This window comes from Leopardus geoffroyi, chromosome C3 (assembly GCF_018350155.1).
Source record: "Leopardus geoffroyi isolate Oge1 chromosome C3, O.geoffroyi_Oge1_pat1.0, whole genome shotgun sequence".
Taxonomy (NCBI): domain Eukaryota; kingdom Metazoa; phylum Chordata; class Mammalia; order Carnivora; family Felidae; genus Leopardus; species Leopardus geoffroyi.
This window is the reverse complement of record NC_059338.1, coordinates 104,884,940-104,905,753: the sequence shown is the minus strand read 5'-3', so window position 1 is coordinate 104,905,753 and position 20,814 is coordinate 104,884,940.

The following is a 20,814-nucleotide window of genomic DNA, read 5'->3' as shown; positions in this document are numbered from 1 at the left end:
CCCCCGCTGTCTCTCTCTCCAAATAAATAAAATTAAAAAACCAATGTTGGCATTTGAGAGAAGTTAGATCTTTTTTAATGAGTTAATAATGAATCCTATTCTGACAATTTTTTCAAATCAGCAGTAGGTGCTGCATTTTATTGAATGCTTTTTGCTGTTGGTGTTAGCCAAGGTAGGCTAACTGCTGTAACAAACAATCTTCAAAATCTTAGTAGCTTAAGAAACTGTTATTCAGGGGCGCCTGGGTGGCTCAGTCACTTAAGTGTCCGACTTCGGCTCAGGTCATGATCTCACAGTTTGTGGGCTCGAACCCCATGTCGGGCTCCGTGCCGACAGCTCAGAGCCTGGAGCCTGCTTCGGATCCTGCGTCTCCCTCTCTCTCTGCCCCTCCCCTGCTTGTGCTCTGTCTCTCTCGCTCGCTTTCAAAAAATAAATGCTAAAAAAACTTTTTTAAACCGTTATTCATGTGACAGGCGCAAATGCTCTTGAGGTAGCCTTCCAACTGATTGTTCAAGGACCGACCACTTCCATCTTGTGACACAGCCATCGGTTAGGGCTGCAGATGCTTTGCAGGACTGTCTGCACCCAGCCAGTAGGTGGAGGAAGAGAGAGTAACTGGTTGCACAAGAAAATTGTTATGGATCAGAGCGGAAAGCGGCACGTATCATTTCCAGCTGCATTCCATTTGCCAGAACTCAGGCACGGATGCACACCGACCTGCAAGGGAGGCTGAGAAAGACAGTCTAAAAAGCGTGTGCCCGGGAGGCGGCAGAAACACCTTTAGTCAGTACCTGGCCAGCAATGTTTCCAGGTACAAAACTAATGTAGTAAAACAAATTTCCTAATATAATTTCATTCTTTGGATAACCCAAAGGGATCATGGTGCAGCATTTAATATACGGCTAGATTTGATTCGCTAGTGATTGAAGATAAAAATGTACAGCTGTACCTACCTACATTCTAAATGACTTCCCAACCATGAACCTATTTGTAATCGGTAAGCTTAAACGTTTTAATCATTCTTTTCTAACAGCCAACTGCAAGACCATCATCTAATTCAAAAGAAAACAGCAGTTTCTCTTTTTCATGAGACCCGTCTGTGATGCAAAAAGAGCCTGTGGCTTCAGAAGCAGTGATATTCGTTTTATACGAACACGAATTACATGGTGTCTTTTGACCGAGAAAATTGACCTAAATTCCATAGTTTACTCGTACTTACAGTTACAATATTGGCACGGGCAATGTGCAGCTAACCTCAACAGCAGAAAAGACACAAGAAAGCAGCATTTCGCCTTGACTATCAGCCACAAATCCTCAATAGGATTTTATGGAATGCTGTCTTTCAGAAAGACAGTGCATCTATTGGGATCCGTCTGCTAGGCTATTTATGGCAGTGGAGGAATCTTTCCTAGACTTTCCTCGAAAAACTAGACCAAAAACAGCTTGTAATTGCCACCTATCATCAAAATCCCAGTTTTAGTGCTTCCTTACTTCTCAGAAATATGCCACTAGTGGGCTCTTCCAGGTACTGCTGGAAAGTTCTAATGTTGCCAAGGCAGGCACTGACTGGTACTCTCAAGAAAGGAAAGATAGAATTTTTAACCCCCAGATGCCTTGCTGTTACTTATGGAAAGCATAATCTTTAAAACCTCACTGCCCCCAGCAGGAGTCAAAGACTTAAAGTTCCAGATGCTCAAGGTTTTTAACAGTGGCCACTGTGATCGGTATGTGCAGAAGAATCAGCCTTTCATTAACTCCTAGTAGCCTCGCGTCAATGAAGAGAGCAGACGAGAAAAGATTAAAAGGTTGATCCAAACTTCTCCAAAGACATTGGCACCCGCGACTCAGTAGTAGGGGAAAGTGGCCTAGGAGTCTTGTGGACACCGCAAGGGGCAGGGGAGCAAGAAGGCGCCGTAGGAAAGGAAGTAGGATGAGAGGAAAAGGAGAAAGGACCACGAGTGGTAAATACTAGTTAGAAATGAAAATATGATGCTAAAATGCATACATTTTAGCAGCCAAATCTGAGACTTTTATTTCCCATCCCTAAAAGGAGAAAAGAGACAACCAGAAAACACTTCTAAGAACGGGTTTTTCTAATTGTCCACCAGAGAAGGAGGGGTGAGGGAGAGAGAATCTACTTAAGTTTTTGACAGAAACATCTCAAAGGAAGTTTTTCAGATACATCATTCACTCCAAACTCGTGCCGTGGTTCATCTTCACTTACGTTATCATTATTACAAATATTCCCTACTTATTTGGTTCACTTATACTAGGTTTTGACATTAAGTGCAAAGAGTCCATTAAACTGGACAGTTAATACCTATGTGTATAAATTTACATATGAATTACATTTAGAATATGTTGAGAGAAGAGGCACAAAAATCAACAGATTCAGAAAAGTTCCTAAACCCAAAAGAAAATAATAGATCTTAATATTTTCTTCATCTTATTTTCCAAGGTGCTAACTAAGGTAAAACTGGCTAGTTTGTGGGTTTATTTTCTTGGGGGCCTATTCTAAGATCTAATTCGTTTCACTGCCAGGAAATATGGAAATTTGAATACATAGATTTTAGACGTTATCTGGAGAACTTCAGCAGTAAAGTACAAGCTCCCCTAGCGGTTTCATTCCTTCCAAATGGCCAGTTCAGTGGTCCCCGTGAAGACTTTCATAAAACAGAAACCTCCAGAGGCGGTAAACAAAGTTGACCACTGGCAAAAACCCTTGCTGGCACATGCAGCCCCGTTCAGACACCTCTTTTAGCACAGGCTCCAAGTGGAGGAGAATGGACCGCTGTGTTTCTGGAGCTGACCTTGCTGGCAGGCTGCGGGCAAATAAAAACTACAGTAAAACAAAACAGGAGGACTGTGTTTCCTCGACTGACAGTCATCACTGCCTCTTTGTCACTAGTCCTCAGACTCTGGGCAAGGCTCTCCAGGCCCGCCGTGCAGACCCTGAGAGGTCCAACTGCCTTCTTGATGAAGCAAAGACCAGGAAAGGGGTGCGGGACACATCCAAAACTGGGAGGAGGGAGCCTTGGGGACTTGGGTGGCAGGGCAGAGTCTGGCTACCCTGGAAGGACGCCTTGAAGACAGCTGGAAAACATAAAAACCTGTTCTTAAGGGCACCTGGGTGGTTCGGTCAGTTAAGCATCCAGCTCTTGATTTCAGCTCAGGTCGTGATCTCACAGTAGTGACGTTGAGCCCGGCACTGGGCTTCCTGCTGAGCATGGCGTCTCCTCGGGATTCCGGCTCTTCCTCTCTCTGCCCCTCCCCTGCTTGTGTGTGTGCCCTCTCTCTCAAAACGAAACAAAACCTGTTCTCGCTACTGAGCAAGTGTAAAGAGTGATGGAGGAGGGGCGCCTGGATGGCTCAGTCGGTGAAGCGTCCGACTTCGGCTCAGGTCATGATCTCGCGGTCCGTGAGTTCGAGCCCCACGTCCGGCTCTGTGCTGACAGCTCAGAGCCTGGAGCCTGTTTCGGATTCTGTGTCTCCCTCTCTCTCTGACCTCCCCCATTCATGCTGTCTCTCCCTGTCTCAAAAATAAATAAACGTTAGGGGCGCCTGGGTGGCGCAGTCGGTTAAGCGTCCGACTTCAGCCAGGTCACGATCTCGCGGTCCGTGAGTTCGAGCCCTGCGTCAGGCTCTGGGCTGATGGCTCAGAGCCCGGAGCCTGTTTCTGATTCTGTGTCTCCCTCTCTCTCTGCCCCTCCCCCGTTCATGCTCTGTCTCTCTCTGTCCCAAAAATAAATAAACGTTGAAAAAAAAAATTTTTTTTTAAAAAATAAACGGTAAAAAAAAAATTAAAAAAAAAAAGAGTGATGGAGGAGAATGAATCTATGTGGAAGAGAATGAATCCGCGTGTGTAAGAGGCAAGAACACGTTAAGAATTAGCAGTTAAAAGGAATGAAATCCAAACGCCTGGACATGGAAGCCTTTAAAGGCATTGTTATGCCCAAAAAGGATGTCTCAGAACTATACTTACAGAATAATACCATATATATAAACAACCCAGACCCCACAGGACAGTCCTATGTTTTCTATTGTTACATATACATGTATCTAAATGCATAACGATACCATGCGTGTAAACAACCCCACCACACAGAAAAACCCTATATATGCTACATATACACATATATGTAAATACATCAGAGAAGACTCCAGAAAATGCTGTAAATGAGTCAGCTCTAGGAAAGGGATCAGCATTGCAGGTGATGATCAGAGCAGACTTGAGCCTGGTCTGTAATGTTTACATTTCTATAAAGAGAATCTATTAATACATCATGTCGTATAATTACAAACTAATTTTTTTTTTTTTTTTCAGGAAAATTTACTGAGGCACCTGGGTGGCTCCGTTGGTTAAGCGCCCGATTCTTGATTTCAGCTGGGGTCATGATCCCCTGGTTTGTGAGGTTGAGCACTGAGCCTGCTTGGGATGGTCTCTCTCTCTGCCCCTCCCCCAGCTCTTTAAGTTTTTATTTTTATTAATTTTTGAGAGAGAGAGAGACAGAGGATAGCGAGCAATGGAGGAGTAGAGAGAGAGAGAATCCCCAGCAGGCTTTGCACTGTCAGCGTAGAACCCGACACAGGGCTCGAACCCATGAAACCGTGAGACCAAGACTCAGCCAAAATCAAGAGTCGGACGCTCAACTGAGCACCCCAGGTGCCCCCAGTCTCTCTTTCTAAAAATAAACTTTTTTTAATTAAAAAAACATTTACTGAGCACAAATCTAGCCAATGGTGATGCAGTAGGTCCAGCCAACCTGCCTGAGGGGATCGGAGCCCGAAGGCAGTCAGGGCCTCACTAACGTGAGCTGCGCTCCCACAGTCCAGGGAGGGGCAGCCCGCTCCGGTGAGACCCACGAAGGCCACCAGTTCGTCTACTTCAAACTTCCTTTGGTTCCTCCCTGCTGGGCTTCTCTGTATCCCCCAAACCACTTTCTCCTCAGCGGGCAGTCCCCCGTGTGTTTTGAGAATCTGTGTGCCTACTTTTTGGCCTGAGTCCCTTCCCCAGGCTCTACTCTACCCCCACGAATAAAGCCTCGGCCTGCTTACTTGATCCCAGCACGGGGAGATGGAAGAGGCCAGAGGACTTCCCACCTCCCAGATGTGATATTGGGGGGCACAAGGGAAGGCCGAAGTCAGCAGAATAACCACCACAGCAAATTCTTGCCACCCACCGCTCCTCCGCCTCCCTCAGCCCAAATAGACCGCTACCATTTTAAGTGCCCCCGGCGGTGGATAATTCATCACTACAGTTTGCTTCTGTACTCACCAACTTCAAAAGTGATTGCAAGAGTCTGAGGTCTGACGGTCAGGGATAGTCCGGGGCTTTGGCGGCTTTCAGCAGAAAGTAGACCTTTTCCTTCTCTAGAGACGCCCCCGGTGTGTTCACCCACGCCCCTGAGAGCACGGCAGTTGGCCCAGGCTCCTCCTGAGTTCTGGACTGAGGGATGGGACAGGGATGTTGGCTGTTTGTAATTGGCTCCGTTCTAGCAGCCACGATGAGGTAGTCTGTGGAACAACCCAGTTTGGATCAGCAGCTCCTTCCTGGCTGGGTAGTTCCAAACTTAGGCTGATCTGTGAAGGGAATATGTCTCTTGTCTGTACCTGCCGCTGCCTAAACTACTAAAAGATTAGGTCTTGAGTTTGGGAAGTGCCCTAGTCCTTTCTCTCCAGAGCACGAGTCAACTTTTCCTCTTCATGTGTTTGCCCAGAGCAAAACTAATGTTGCTACCCATGTGACACTTAAGCCAGAGATTTGTTATTTTTAATCAAGAGGGCATCAGCCAAAGATAAGGCCCAGCTGTCTCCTGGGAGACGACGGGAACTTTCGGAGCGATTCCTTTCTCGCTACTGAATCTACCACTCACTTCTAGAATACAGCCAAGAAGAACATGTGAGCTGTATTTTGACAAGATTACATACACACTATAGATCCTGAACTCAGTGACTCCCGAGAGCTATTTTATTTCTGTATTTTGGGTAGTTTTACGGTTTCTGCAGAACAAGAAGCTGGTGTCCATATTGAATTGTGTTCCTCCAATGAGTTGAAGTATGTGTTGCCATCCCCCTCCCCCTCCCCCTCCCTGCCATCATTTCCTGTGGGATGCAGGCTGATAAAGTCAGCTGTTTGTACTTCAGGCTGCAGGCAAGGTCCTCATGGGGTGGAACTCGAGATATAACAACAAGTTAAAATCATGTGTCTCGTATAAAGAACAAGGGCCCATGACAACAATACAACCTTAAACTTCTTTTCACATTTTACTGAGATGCCTATTCCATATTGCTCTGGATTTGGAAACAGGGACATTTTCTGGTTCTAAGGACCTTCTAAGGCAAACTAAAGGGTGTGCTTAACATTCTAGGTTTTATTTTATTTATTTTATTTTTTTTTAGTTTATTTATTTAATTTGACAGAGTGAATGGGGGAGGGGCAGAGAGTGAAGGAGAGAGAGAATCCCAAGCAGGCTCCCCACTGTCAGCACAAAGCCTGATGTGGGGCCTGAACTCACGAACCATGAGATCATGACCTGAGCTGAAACCAAGAGTTGGTTGCTCAACCGACTAAGTAACCTGGGTGCCCCAGCATTCTAGGTTTTAAAATCAATATCAAATGTGCGTGTTTGGGAGGGTAGTAGGTGTAAGCTGTTTTCCCTTAGGTGGTCTGTTTTAAGGTCTAAACTCGGTAGGGTTAGAAGGCCAGGAGCCCAGGCAAGCCCATTTGACTCATAATAAGGCACTAGGTGCAAGCTTAACATGAACAAAAGTAGGGTTGTTGTTTCACCTGCCTGACTCTTGTCAACTTCTTAATTGCTTTTAAACAAGGTATCATTTATTCAGGACCCTCAAACACAACAATTGACATACAGTCTCAAAACAGGGGAGGTAAAACTCAATGAGGAACAACCCAGAGAAGCCATAGAGATTTTTGGTAAATCTATTGATAAATCAAATGGAAAAGGGTAGGTTATGCTTTCTTCTCAGTGTTGTGTTTCTAATCATGGTTGGGAAAGAAATAAAGATTGAAAAAACTCACTCCAACAAATGCTGGAACTGGACATTTACGTGCAAAAAAAAAAAAAAAAAAAAAAAAAAAGAGACTACACAAGACCTTAGACCCTTCACAAAAAGTAACTCAAAATGGATCCTAGACCTAAATATAAAACACAAAACTACAAAACTCCTAGGAGTTTTAACATTGGAGAAAACCTGGATGACCGTGGGTTTGGTGATGACTTTTTATTTTTTATTTTTTAAAAATTTTTTTTTTCAACGTTTATTTATTTTTGGGACAGAGAGAGACAGAGCATGAACGGGGGAGGGGCAGAGAGAGAGGGAGACACAGAATCGGAAACAGGCTCCAGGCTCTGAGCCATCAGCCCAGAGCCCGACGCGGGGCTCGAACTCCCGGACCGCGAGATCGTGACCTGGCTGAAGTCGGACGCTTAACCGACTGCGCCACCCAGGCGCCCCTGGTGATGACTTTCTAGATACAACACCAAAGGCACGATCCATGAAAGAAACAATTGATGAGCTGGACTTCATTAAAATTAAAAACTTTTGTTCTGTGAAAAACACTATCAAGAGTATTAAAAAACAAGCCACAGTCTGGGAAACAATATTTGCAAAAATACTTCTGATACAGGATTGTTATCCAAAATCTACAAAGAGCTCTTAAAACTCAACAACAAAAAGACAGACAACCCAAGCTAAAAAATGGGCAAAAAGCCTTAACAGACACCTCACCAAAGAAGATATACAGATGGGTGGTAAATTGGCTATGGGATCCTACCAAGAGCAAAGGGGTCAAGGGTTATGAGTGATCGAATGTGTCCTCGCTCCCCACCGACCTCATACAGTCAGATAAGTTGCCAAGAGGAAAGGAGCCTCTTGGCAGTGGAATTTCTGAGATCTGAATGGGTTCCTAATTTTCAAACTGTGAATATTTCAAGATTTTAGAGAAACAGAATCTCCACAAGGGCACTGTGTAGGCAGGAAGGAGTTGTTACTGGCTAAGCCAGGTGACTAGGTAGGGAGACAGTCGAAGTGGCCACCTTATTTCTGGGTTGTCCTCGGATCATGGAAAGGATCTAGAAATATCAATATGCTCCCAGTGATAACAACAACTGATATTATCTGTCAGGTACTGTCCCAGGTGCTAAGGATATAATTGGGAACAAGGGACAAGGCATTCACAGAGCTTGTATTCCTGGGGTGGTCAGACAACGAGCAAGGAACTCAATATTCAAATAAGATAAATTCAGATAGGAATTAGCATTGAGCCTATTCAAATGATATTAATTGAAGCATCATTTCAAACTGAAACTTAAGTCTCTATAAATATGCAACTAGTTATAAAATTTATTCCATTCATTAGAATGCTATGAAAATATTATAAAGCATGATGAGGGACTATAAATGTTCAGAGGGAAAGATGTCCAGGAAATATCATTAGTGAAAAACGCAGGTTGTAATATGATGTGTTCCACTGTTTGTGTGCTTTTTCAAACCATCCGGCATTTCACACAGTTCTGACACCACCTGCCTAGAGATCCCACTGTAAGGGTTCAGTCCTAGAAGACTGCCCCCACCTCAGATGCTTGTCACCTGGGCTTCCGACCCACTGCTACAATTGGAGGTTTCCACAACTACCTCCATAGTTTCAATTAATTTGCTAGAACCACTTACAGAACTCAGAGAAACACTTCCCTGTGTTTACCAGTCCATGACCAAGAGTAGTATAAAGGATACAGATGAACTGCCAGATGAAGAGGTACATAGGGCAAGGCTTGGGGGAAATGGGCATAAAGCTTCCACGTTCTCTGAGGGACACTCGGCACCTCCATGAGTTCACCAACTGGGAAGCTCTCCAGACCCCATCTTTTGGGGTTTTTATGGAGGCTTAATTACATAGGCATGCTTGATTAAATCACTGGCCGTTGGTGACCAATTCAACTTCCAACCCTCTTCTCTCCTTGGAGGGCAGGGGGTAGGACTGAAAGGCCCAACCCTCTAATCACGTGGTCGCTTCCCTGGCAACCAGTATCCATCTTTAGGTGCTTTCCAAAAGTCATCTCCAACGGGAGGGAGAGTTGTTGAGCCCCAGAGGACAGAGCGCAGCTTGGCGGGGAACAAAGGCGCTCACCAGTGCCATCTCCCTCGCCCATCCCCCAGCCAAAATCCCAAAGGGAACCAGTTCCTGCCAGGGAACTTGCTTGCACCTCGAAAACACCCAACACTGTGCTTCTGCGGATCCATCCCTCCGGCGGGTCTGACTCCCTCCAGGTGCCACAGGGCTCCTCCTGAAGCGGACCTCCAAAGGAAAAGCCGGCTGAGCCTGCCCCTCCTGCTCCTGTGCACCTTGCCGATCCACCCCAGCTAATACGCCAGATCCCCAGCACCACAAGCCTGGCAGTGTGCAAGTAGCCCAGATGGGCCACGCCACCCCACAGTGAATCCCGCCCCTAGGAGAGGGGAAGACAAGGCACACACCAGTCTGACTATGGCCCCAGCCATGGGCTGGGGGCAGACATCAGGTCTGACTGTGGCCCCGCCCACCAACGCAAGCTATTCAAGACAGCACAGGGGAAGTGCCGTGCAGTTCTATCCAAAATGATGAAATGGAAGAATTCCCCTCAAAAGAATCTCCAGGAAATAACAACAGCTAATGAACTGATCAAAAACGATTTAAATAATATAACAGAAAGTGAATTTAGAATAATAGTCATAAAATTAATCGCTGGGCTTGAAAACAGTATAAAGGACAGCAGAGAATCTATTGCTACAGAGATCAAGGGACTAAGGAACAGCCAGGAGGAGCTAAAAAAAATGCTATTAATGAGCTGCAAAATAAAATGGAGACAACCACGGCTCAGATTGAAGAGGCAGAGGAGAGAATAGGTGAACTAGAGGATAAAATTATGGAAAAAGAAGAAGCTGAGAAAAAGAGAGATAAAAAAATCCAGAAGTATGAGGGGAAAATTAGAGAAGTGATGCACTAAAGAGAAATAATCTACGCATAATTGGTATTCCAGAGAAGGAAGAGAGAGGGAAAGGTGCTGAAGGTGTACTTGAAGAAATAATAGCTGAGAACTTCCCTGATCTGGGGAAGGAAAAAGGCACTGAAATCCAAGAGGCACAGAGAACTCCCTTCAGACGTAACTTGAATCGATCTTCTGCACGACATATCATAGTCAAACTGGCAAAATACAAGGATAAAGAGAAAATTCTGAAAGCAGCTAGGGATAAACGTGCTCTAACATATAAAGGGAGACCTATAAGACTCGTGACCGATCTCTCTACTGAAACTTGGCAGGCCAGAAAGGAATGGCAGGAGATCTTCAATGTGATGAACAGAAAAAATATGCAGCCGAGAATCCTTTATCCAGAAAGTCTGTCATTTAGAATAGGAGAGATAAAGGTCTTCCCAAACAAACAAAAACTGAAGGAATTCGTCACCACTAAACCAGCCCTACAAGAGATCCTAAGGGGGATCCTGTGAGACAAAGTACCAGAGACATTGCTACAAGCATGAAACCTACGGACTTCACAATGACTCTAAACCCATATCTTTTTATAATAACACTGAATGTAAATGGACTAAATGCGCCAACCAAATGACATAGGGTATCAGAATGGATAAAAAAACAAGACCCATCTATTTGTTGTCTACAAGAGACTTATTTTAGACCTGAGGACACCTTCAGATTGAAAGTGAGGGGATGGAGAACTATTTATCATGCCACTGGAAGTCAAAAGAAAGCTGGAGTAGCCATGCTTATATCAGACAAACTAGACTTTAAATTAAAGGCTGTAACAAGAGATGAAGAAGGGCATTATATAATAATCACAGGGTCTATCCATCAGGAAGAGCTAACAATTATAAATGTCTATGCGCGAAAACGGGAGCCCCCAAATATATAAAACAATTACTCACAAACATAAGCAACCTTATCGACAAGAATGTGGTAATTGCAGGGGACTTTAACACCCCATTCACAGCAATGGATAGATCATCTAGACACACGGTCAATAAAGACACAAGGGCTCTGAATGATACATTGGATCAGATGGATTGACAGATATATTTAGGACTCTGCATCCCAAAGCAACAGAATATACTTTCTTCTCGAGTGCACATGGAACATTCTCCAAGATAGATCACATACTGGGTCACAAAACAGCCCTTCATAAGTGTACAAGAATTGAAATCATACCATGCATAATTTCAGACCACAATGCTATGAATCTTGAAATCAACCACAGGAAAAAGTCTGGAAAACCTCCAAAAGCATGAAGGTTAAAGAACACCCTACTAAAGAATGAGTGGGTCAACCAGGCAATTAGAGAAGAAATGAAAAAATATATGGAAACAAACGAAAATGAAAATACAACAATCCAAACGCTTTGGGATGCAGCGAAGGCAGTCCTGAGAGGAAGATACATTGCAATCCAGGCCAATCTCAAGAAACAAGAGGGGCGCCTGGGTGGCGCAGTCGGTTAAGCGTCCGACTTCAGCCAGGTCACGATCTTGCGGTCCGTGAGTTCGAGCCCCGCGTCAGGCTCTGGGCTGATGGCTCAGAGCCTGGAGCCTGTTTCTGATTCTGTGTCTCCCTCTCTCTCTGCCCCTCCCCCATTCATGCTCTGTCTCTCTCTGTCCCAAAAATAAAAAATAAACGTTGAAAAAAAAAAAAAAAAAGAAAAAGAAACAAGAAAAATCCTAAATACAAAATCTAACAGCACACCTAAAGGAAATAGAAGCAGAACAGCAAAGACAGTGTAAATCCAGCAGAAGAAGAGAAATAATAAAGATCAGAGCAGAAATAAACAATATAGAATCTAAAAAAATGTAGAGCAGATCAACAAAACCAAGAGTTGGTTTTTTGAAAAAATAAACAAAATTGATAAACCTCTAGCCAGGCTTCTCAAAAAGAAAAGGGAGAGGACCCAAATAGATAAAATCATGAATGAAAATGGAATTATTACAACCAATCCCTCAGAGATACAAGCAATTATCAGGGAATACTATGAAAAATTATATGTCAACAAACTGGACATTCCTAAACACCCACACGCTTCCAAAACTCAATCAGGAGGAAATAGAAAGCTTGAACAGACCCATAACCAGTGAAGAAACTGAATCAGTCATCAAAAATCTCCCAACAAATAAGAGCCCAGGACCAGATGGCTTCCCAGGGGAGTTCTACCAGACGTTTAAAGCAGAGATAATACCTATCCTTCTCAAGCTATTCCAAACAATAGAAAGGGAAGGAAAACTTCCAGACTCATTCTATGAAGCCAGTATTACTTTGATGCCTAAACCAGACAGAGACCCAGTAAAAAAAGAGAACTACAGGCCAATATCCCTGATGAATTTGGATGCAAAAATTATCAATAAGATACTAGCAAATCGAATTCAACAGCTTATAAAAAGAATTATTCACCATGATCAAGTGGGATTCATTCCTGGGATGCAGGGCTGGTTCAATATTCGCAAATCAATCAACGTGATACATCACATTAATAAAAGAAAAGAACCATATGATCCTGTCAATCGATGCAGAAAAGGCATTTGACAAAATTCGGCATCCTTTCTTAATAAAAACCCTCGAGAAAGTTGGGGTAGAAGGAACATACGTAAACATCATAAAAGCCATTTATGAAAAGCCCACTGCTAACATCATCCTCAATGGGGAAAAACTGAGAGCTTTTTCCCTGAGATCAGGAACAGGACAGGGATGTCCACTCTCACCACTGTTGTTTAACATAGTGTTGGAAGTTCTAGCATCAGCAATCAGACAACAAAAGGAAATCAAAGGCATCAAAATGGGCAAAGATGAAGTCAAGCTTTCATTTTTTGCAGATGACATGATATTATACATGGAAAATCCGACAGACTCCACCAAAAGTCTGCTAGAACTGATACATGAATTTAGCAAAGTCGCAGGATACAAAATCAATGTACAGAAATCAGTTGCATTCTTATACACTAATAATGAAGCAACAGAAAGACAAATAAAGAAACTGATCCCATTCACAATTGCACCAAGAAGCATAAAATACCTAGGAATAAATCTAACCAAAGATGTAAAAGATCTGTACGCTGAAAACTATAGAAAGCTTATGAAGGAAATTGAAGAAGATATAAAGAAATGGAAAAACCTTCCGTGCTCATGGGTTGGAAGAATAAATATTGTCAAAATGTCAATACTACCCAAAGCTATCTACACATTCGATGCAATCCCAATCAAAATGGCACCAGCATTCTTCTCAAAGCTACAACAAGCAATCCTAAAATTCATATGGAACCACAAAAGGCCCCGAATGGCCAAAGTAATTTTGAAGAAGAAGACCAAAGCAGGAGGCATCACAATCGCAGACTTTAGCCTCTACTACAAAGCTGTCATCATCAAGACAGCATGGTATTGGCACAAAAACAGACACAGAGACCAACGGAATAGAATAGAAACCCCAGAACTAGACCCACAAACGTATGGCCAACTCATCTTTGACAAAGCAGGAAAGAATATCCAATGGAAAAAAGACAGTCCCTTTAACAAATGGTGCTGGGAGAACTGGACAGCAACATGCAGAAGATTGAAACTAGACCACTTTCTTACACCTTGCACAAATATTAACTCAAAATGGATAAAGGACTTGAATGTGAGACAGGAAACCATCAAAACCCTAGAGGAGAAAGCAGGAAAAGACCTCTCTGACCTCAGCCACAGCAATTTCTTACTTGAGACATCCCCAAAGGCAAGGGAATTAAAAGCAAAAATGAACTACTGGGACCTTATGAAGATAAAAAGCTTCTGCACAGCAAAGGAAACAATCAACAAAACTAAAAGGCAACCAACGGAATGGGAAAAGATATTTGCAAATGACATATCAGACAAAGGGCTAGTATCCAAAATCTATAAAGAGCTCACCAAACTCCACTCCCAAAAAACAAATAATCCAGTGAAGAAATGGGCAGAAAACATGAATAGACACTTCTCTAAAGAAGACATCCGGATGGCCAACAGGCACATGAAAAGATGCTCAATGTCGCTCCTCATCAGGTAAATACAAATCAAAACCACACTCAGATATCACTTCACGCCAGTCAGAGTGGCCAAAATGAACAAATCAGGAGACTATAGATGCTGGAGAGGATGTGGAGAAACGGGAACCCTCTTGCACTGTTGGTGGGAATGCAAACTGGTGCAGCTGCTCTGGAAAACAGTGTGGAGGTTCCTCAGAAAATTAAAAATAGACCTACCCTATGACCCAGCAATAGCACTGCTAGGAATTTACCCAAGGGATACAGGAGTACTGATGCATAGGGGCACTTGTACCCCAATGTATAGCAGCACTCTCAACAATAGCCAAATTATGGAAAGAGCCTAAATGTCCATCAACTGATGAATGGATAAAGAAATTGTAGTTTATATACACAATGGAGTACTACGTGGCAATGAGAAAGAATGAAATATGGCCCTTTGTAGCAACGTGGATGGAACTGGAGAGTGTGATGCTAAGTGAAATAAGCCATACAGAGAAAGACAGATACCATATGTTTTCACTCTTATGTGGATCCTGAGAAACTTAACAGAAACCCATGGGGGAGGGGAAGGAAAAAAAAAAAAAAAGAGGTTAGAGTGGGAGAGAGCCAAAGCATAAGAGACTCTTAAAAACTGAGACCAAACTGAGGGTTGATGGGGGGTGGGACAGAGAGGAGGGTGGGGGATTGGTATTGAGGAGGGCACCTTTTGGGATGAGCACTGGGTGTTGTATGGAAACCAATTTGACAATAAATTTCATATATTGAAAAAAAAACAAACAACAACAACAACAACAAAAACAAAAGTCATCTCATTAACGTAAACTTGGGTGTGGTTGAAAGGGATTTGTTATGAATATCAAGACACATTTAAAACTCTTATTATGGGGCACCTGGGTGGCTCAGTTAGTTGAGAGTCTGACTTCAGCCCAGGTCGTGATCTCGCAGTTCTTGAGGCTGAGCCATGCATCTGGCTGTCTGCTGTCATCACAGAACCTGCCTGGGATCCTCTGTCCCCCTCTCTTAATTCTTATCACTGCAGAAATTCCAAAAGTTTTAGAAACTCTGTGCCAAAATGGGGACCAAGACCAAATAGAGATTTTTTATTATAAGTCACAATATCACACATGTATACAATAATCCTATTTAACTTGTATGCAAACACTATCTCTTGTATATATCTGATGACCAGAGACATGCACTAAGCTATAGACAATAGTTCTTTTAAGGAGTGAGATCATGGTGAAGGTTAATAACAAAGAAACCCTGTACTTTCAGATTTATACATTTCAATATTGTTTGACTTCAAAATGAACATATGCTACCATCCACCTCCAAAATTGGGGGCCATGGGGCATGCTCAAAGTGGTAAGAAAGAGCAGCCTTTTGTGCAAACTTCCATTACTTGTTTTATTTCACACTTCAGATAAATGAAGGTATATTGCAGTTCAAGATATACATCAATATGAAGATAAGCGGCTTCGTGCATTTTGTCGTTATCAATATTACTCTACAATTTTCAAAATTATTGCTCACCAGATAAATATTTCCTTTTTTTTTTCAGTTTTGTAAAAGACACAGTACGCTTGTTTTTTACATGCATAAAAATGTCTACATGACATGTAAAATATCATTCATTCCATAGATGATATTAATGTATAAAATACATAGCTGGTTTTACCTCCTACTGTAACTTGGTTTGGAGCTTAACTTTGATGAAGGATCTGTATCTCTGGGTGGAAATCTTAGAAATGTTTAGCAAGTTTTAGTCCTATACTGAATTCTAAGTTAAATATTTCAAGATGGCTTTGGTCAGTCAAGCCTGACTGCTGGTATGCAGACATGAGCAAATCACTAAGGAAAACAATTAAAACCCTTACTTTGGATATGCAGCTTGGAAACCAGCATATCTGTTGAACGTATTAACAGTGACTCATAACCACATGAGTTAAATATACTGAGGAATTAAATGTTTAGCTCATAGTCCTGGATGAGCTGAGGTCTAGGATTACCATAATTCCAACAGAAAATTGGAATTGACTTAGATATACTGGGCTTGACTCCTAACTTCAAGGCCAAGAGTTTGCTAATAATGCACCCTGTTGGGCTCAGACAGAGGGGGAACCTCCCTGTCTCCCTCTGCGTTCTGTTTTCCAAAACTCTGTCAAGTAGGAGGAGAAAAATATCTTAGCAGCTGCCCGCGGTATAACTTGAATTCTTGCTTCTGATGCAAAGTTCAAGAACAACAGGAGCCCTGGGGACAAGTTATAAGGGGAGGGAAACCTGCCTTATTAGGGAATCCCCTAGAGCCCCCAGGATAATCCTACTTGAGTTGGGGCCCCCTCCACCAGTGGAAGCAGCAGGGGGTGCTCACTGGCACACTGTCATCTTCTCTCAGCACATTCTTGGCTCGGGGGTCATCCCTCTGCAGTAGGAGCACCTCAGAGCCCCCGGCTCCGGAGCTCCAGCAGCTGAACCCTGCTGTCTAGAAAGGAGCTGATATACTTGCTCACTCTCAGCTGTAAATGCTGAAGGGGTATAATCTTCCCAGATGACTGGGTAAACAGACTTTGGAATTTTGCTCAGTGATAAAAAGATACTTGCAGTAATGAATCCATCTAAAAACATGCCCACCAAACGAAGCCAGACACAGATAAGTACACAACAAGTAAATAGTCTAGAAGTGGCTGAATGATAAGGCTAGGCCTGCCGAGGGGTCAAAAGGCTGTATAGGCACGTCCAGCATCTTGCCATAGCATGTGTGGGTGTTAGCTGCTCAGCTTTATTCAGAGTTCTAAGGAAGAAGGAACAGTCATCTTGAACATCTGGTTACACATATCTGTATCCTCAACCAGAAGCTGTTGGTTACCAATTCAGCATTCATTCCTCCCTTCCTTTTTCATTACAGAACCCCTGTCTACTCAAGTAGCAATTCTCTTCTACATGGTGTTTCTTCTTAATTGGTTATTATGGTCATCTCCTCCTGGTTAAGAAATATTTTAGGGTTGGATCTGTGACCCCCTTCTGGCCAATGGGATGTGAAAGGGCAGGGGGCTCCTGGGAAATATTCTCTTCCTCTTCACAAGGAGATACCACAAAAGTTGGTCCTCTTCTTCTCTAGATATTACTGCCTCCAGCAGGGGCACATGGACCAGCTGTCTCCCCAGGGGGGAATGATGACATGGGGATTAAAGCCAAAAGCCTAAGAGTTGCAGAACATAAATATTAAAAACACTTGAATTCTTGATGATGTGGTTGGGTCCCTGAATTAACCAACCCTGGAGAAGCCCTCCCTCTGAACATCACGTTAAGTGAGAAAATAAATCTCCTTACTTAAGCTACATTAAGTTGAATTTTCTGTTACTTACTGAGGAAAGCATCTTAACTGATATAACAATCAACTCCTTGGGGGTGGTACATAGCCCCAGTACAGAGTGTCTGTCACATACAAGACACTCAATAAACGTTTGTTGAAATACTATAAGAATGTGTATCTCAGGCTTTTTGAAGACCTTAACTAGAGTTGCATTATTCCATCCAAACCAGCCTAAATACGAGCTTCTTTATACTGTAAAATGAATAGCAAAGTAAGAAGATATTGTAGGATACATGTGGAGTTGTGTACATCTGGGAATCGCTGATGGTCAAGAGTCAGCAGGGAAGGCAACGGTAACCATCTGGCTGGGGAAATGTGATTTATGCCTATAGGGACCTCAACCTTCAGTACAAAATCCTTGAAAATTCTGCTATAAACATGGGAGAACGATGGCAGCACAGGATAATAAGTGATAAGCTGAAAGATTTTCCCATTCTGGGGTCTGGTAAAGACAATGAAACAGATACTGAGCCTCTAGAACAAAAGGTTTAAAGTTTTTGGTTATGCCCTGAGTTCCTATACTCTTTCGTATTTAAAGAAATGTCACTTCCAGTTGGATTTGCTTTGCACATTGCCACAGCCAAAGTGATTTTTACAATGGGGAAAACAGCAATTCTGGGAAGCCATTGTTCAAACAATGACCCAGAACCATGACTTTATGGGGTCTTGGTCAACACTGTACTAGTCCATCCAATCATACTCATCTTTTTTTTTTTTTTAACAGACTCAATTTTTAGAGCAGCTTTAAGTTCACAGCAAAACTGAATGGAAAGTACAGAGCTTTTCCACATACCTCCTACCCCACACATGCACAACCTCTTCCATTATCACCATCACTCAGCAGAGTGGTATACTTGTTACAGTTGATGAACTACATTGACACATCATTAGCACCGCAAGTCTATACTGTATATTATAGTTTATTCTTGGTGTTGTACATTCTATGGGTTGACAAATGTGTAATGACATGTATCTGCCATTATAGTTTTGTACAGAACAGTTTCACTGACCCAAAAATTCTCTGGGTTTTGCCTATTCATCCCTCCCCTATCACCCCTGGCAACCAGTGGTCTTTTTACTATCTCCACAGTTTTGCCCTTCCCAGAATGTCATATAGTTGGAATCATACTATAATATGCAGGCTTTTTGATTGACTTCTGTCATTTAGTAATATCCATTTAATTTTCATCTGTGTCTTTTCATGGCTTGATAACTCATTTCTTTTTAGATCTGAATAATATCCCTTCTCTCAATGTACCACAGTTTATTTATTCATCCTCCTACTAAAGGACATCTTGGTTGCTTCCAAGTTTTGCCAATTGTGTATAAAGCTGCTATAAACAGGTTTTTATGTGGACATTTTCAACTTATTTCAACTCATGTTGAAGAGTGTAATAGCTGGATCACATGGAAGAAGTATGTTTGGTTTTGTAAGAAGTGGCCAACTATCTTCCAGAGTGGCTGTACCATTGCATCCCCATCAGCAGTGAATGAGAGTTCCTGTTGCTCCACATCCTTGTCAGCATTTGGTGATGTCAGTGTTCTGGATTTCGGTCATTCTCATACATGTGCCGTGGTATTTCATTGTTGTTTTAATTTGTTATTCCCTAATGACATGTGGTGGAGCACCTTTTCATATGCTTATTTGCTATCTATGTATCTTCAGGTCTGTGGCCCATTTTTTAATCAGGTTGTTTGTTTTCTGAGCCAAAAATTGTAGAGCCAAATTTTTAACTTCATTTTGGTGACCTATTTGAAAGACATTGATCCTTTTCCCAACCTGATTCTATCCATTTATTCTCTGAAACTCATATGAAGGCAAGCTGAGAATTTCAGTTCAATGCAATATGCGTTATTTAACATCACTATGTTATGTGCCCAACACATTGTTTTAAGTATTGTGGAAGTTACAAAGAAATGTCAGATACAGTCCCTGGCATCCTGGCAATCTTTGGGGAAACTAAAAATATGGCAGTGAAAACAAATTAATTACTAAATGTGTGTATGCTCTCTAGGTACTTCCAATGAAAATCTTTAACCTAATTAGAACTCAACATTTTTAGGGGAGCCTGGGTGGCTCAGTCAGTTAAGCATCCGACTTCAAGCGTCTGACTTCAGCTTAGGTCATGATCTCAAGGTTCGTGAGTTCGAGCCCCCTGTTGGGCTCTGTGCTGACAGCTCAGAGCCTGGAGCCTGCTTCAGGTTCTGGGTCTCCCTCTCTCTCTGCCCCTCCCCTGCTCGTGTTTGGTCTCTCTCTCAAAAATAAATATTAAAAAAAAATTTTTAAGTCAAATTTTCCAAATACATATATTTCAACGTTTATTTATTTTTGGGACAGAGAGAGACAGAGCATGAACGGGGGAGGGGCAGAGAGAGAGAAGGAGAAACAGAATCGGAAACAGGCTCCAGGCTCTGAGCCATCAGCCCAGAGCCCGACGCGGGGCTCGAACTCCCGGACTGCGAGATCGTGACCTGGCCGAAGTCGGACGCTTAACCGACTGCGCCACCCAGGCGCCCCCAAATACATATATTTAAATGTTGTTTTATGAAAGGTGACAACCAATTGGGGAGGTATTTTCCTGAGACCCATTAATCTGTAAAGTTATAAACTGCGTACACATCCTATTTTTACTGGTGCACCAAGTACAGCAGGCAGAATAGAAGAGGGAATGGAATAATCATCTTACGCTTCTTTAAATAAATAAACTGGTGGAGAACTCTGTAAATGAAGAAATTTACCACAAGGAGTCATACTTTTTTCTTTAGTGTGGAAATAAATACCACACCAGTGGAAATAAAAACCAGTGTGGAAACAACCAACCAGTGAGCTAAAGTGTAATAACAATCATCATAACAGAGGTATGGTAGCAGTCATTGATAGCAGCTTGGAAACAAATGCTTAATAATTCGGCTTCTGGGGCGCCTGGGTGGCGCAGTCGGTTAAGCGTCTGACTTCAGCCAGGTCACGATCTCGAGGTCCGTGATTTCGAGCCCCGCGTCGGGCTCTGGGCTGATGGCTCAGAGCCTGGAGCCTGTTTCCGATTCTGTGTCTCCCTCTCTCTCTGCCCCTCCCCCGTTCATGCTCTGTCTCTCTCTGTCCCAAAAATAAATAAACATTGAAAAAAAAATTAAAAAAAATAATAATAATTCGGCTTCTGCCGATAGACCAATCCTTCAGGAACCCTAAAATGATAACAAGTCTAGCAGAGAATACAAGCATCGTGAGAGAGCCTAAATTTCATTTGAGAAATTATCAAGAGATAACAAAATGCCGGTGGCAAAACGACTAACCTGAAAACCTGGCTTCTCTGTGGTAGTTTCCAGATTTACACAAGGCTCCTCAGTAAGTAGGGCCCCGTGAATGATCACCCCAGGAGGGAAAAAAAGCACA